The sequence below is a fragment of the Gossypium hirsutum genome, chromosome A06 (genome assembly GCF_007990345.1).
Source record: "Gossypium hirsutum isolate 1008001.06 chromosome A06, Gossypium_hirsutum_v2.1, whole genome shotgun sequence".
Taxonomy (NCBI): Eukaryota; Viridiplantae; Streptophyta; class Magnoliopsida; order Malvales; family Malvaceae; genus Gossypium; species Gossypium hirsutum.
Genome location: NC_053429.1, coordinates 13,103,219 through 13,105,322, shown reverse-complemented (window position 1 = coordinate 13,105,322; position 2,104 = coordinate 13,103,219). Strand labels below are relative to the sequence as shown.

General features: G+C 35.0%; 1 non-coding gene across 1 annotated transcript; it reads right to left on the bottom strand.

Annotated features, from left to right (window-relative positions):
- Window positions 1–1,589: 1,589 nt before the first annotated feature.
- LOC121231771 (small nucleolar RNA R71) lies at window positions 1,590–1,696 on the bottom strand. The gene has a single exon (XR_005929826.1). It is a non-coding gene; the product is annotated as a small nucleolar RNA R71 (small nucleolar RNA).
- Between the last annotated feature and the right edge of the window lie 408 nt (window positions 1,697–2,104).

Sequence of the window (2,104 nt, the reverse complement as noted above, 5' to 3'; positions counted from 1 at the left end):
CATCATCAAGACTGAAGATCTCTCCTCAATTTCCCCTTCAGGAGTTTTGGGTTTTCTTTATGTTTTGTATTCTTTATTTTTCTGAGATGTTTTCTTATTTAGTTATGAACTAAATCCCCTAAATACCTAAGGGGAATGAAACCTAACACAAATATTGTTATTATTTTTTGAATTGTATGATAAATATTTAACTTGTTCTTAATTATGTGTTCTTAATTCTTGTTTTGATATCCCAGGATACTGATTCAAGATAAGCTCTTATTCAAGGGAGGAATAGACCCTATCTAAGAGTACATTTGTCATAATTAAGCGGAGTTGTTTGCGCGCCTAGACATAGGGTGCAAGATTTTGCCGGATTAGGGTGAAACCTAATAAAGGGATCCATAGATTGAGTTAATGCAACCCTAGGGTGTTAATTAGAGAAAGGTCTCAATTATTCAATCTAGGGATTAGACGTTATTAGTCTTGAATAGGGATAATAACATGACTTAGGGATCTCTACGGAATAAGTTAAATGAATAAATAATTTGATTCAGAGCCAGAATAACAAGTGCAGTCTAGGTGGATTTTTCCTTAGGTATTGTCTTAATTCAATCAATTTTCCCAAAAGCAATTCCCTAATTCTATTCTCTGTGAGTTCTTAGTTTAGATAATTAGTTAGTTAAAACAAAACCTTTTTATTCCTAGGCTAGATAATAAAAAGATAGTCATTACTAGTACTTTTAGTTCCTTTGGGTTCGACAATTCGGTCTTGCTAAAACTTTACTATTGTTCGATAGGTACACTTGCCTACATCGTGATAATAGTTAGTTTCAAGAACGATTAATTATAAATATTTAAAACCTATCACGAAATCACGCGATCAAGTTTTTGGCGCCACTTCCGGGGAACTAAAATATTAGGAACACTCAATTTTTATTACTTTAGCCATTTATTTCTTGCAATCTAATTTTATTTTTAATTTTATTCTAATTTACTAATTTTCTTTTTCCTTCTTCTGGCAAGTTTTTATAGTTTATAACTAGAAAAAACCCGTCAGGACCACTACTTTTTGACTGTGAGATCGACCGCACAGCTCACAGAAACCAAAGAGAAATAAGGCAAAGCCTAAGATACACATAGAATGAGTAAGAAGACGATACTCAACCCCCAACCGAAGAGATGATGAAAACCAAGACAATCAGCTACCTCCTGCAATTACGGCTAATCAAAATCCTGCTCCACGCACTATGTATGATTATGCTAAACCTTCTTTAACTGGAACTGAATCAAGCATAGTTAGACCTGCTGTAGCTACAAATACTTTTGAATTGAAACATAACACAATTCAAATGATACAATAGTTTGTTCAGTTTGATGGTTTGCCGGATGAAGATCCAAACGCTCACTTAGCAAACTTCTTGGAACTATGTGATACATTTAAAATTAATGGCATTTCTGACGATGACATTCGTCTTCAGTCATTCTCTTTCTCATTGAGGAACAAAGCTAAACAGTGGTTGAACTCGTTACCACGAGGGTCAATTACTACTTGGGAACAAATGACCGAGAAATTTTTACTGAAATATTTTTCGCCGGCTAAAACGGCTAAATTACGTAATGATATCTCTTCTTTTCTGCAGATGGATTTAGAAACACTCTACGATGCATGGGAGAGATACAAGGACCTTTTGAGAATGTGCCTTCACCATGGGTTACCGCTTTGGCTTCAAGTTCAAACATTCTATAATAGCCTGAATCTTTCGACTCGGCAAATGGTTGACGCAGTTACTAGCGGAACCATCAATAATAAACACTTGAAAATGCTTATGAGTTCATAGAGGAGATGTCATTGAATAACTATCAGTTACAAGTCATGAGGACAAAGCCAATGAAAATAGCCGGTGTTTATAACGTAAATTCAGTCACCATTCTCTCTAATCAGGTAGAACTCTTGAATAAAAAAATTGATGGTTTTCTTAGTTCTTCATAGGTTGATCCAGTAATGAAGTGCGAAGCAAGTGGAGGTGGAACAAGGTATTCGGAATACCAACCTTATGGCCACAACATGGATAACGAGTAATTAAATTACATGGGTAATAATCCTCGACCTCAAAACAATCCA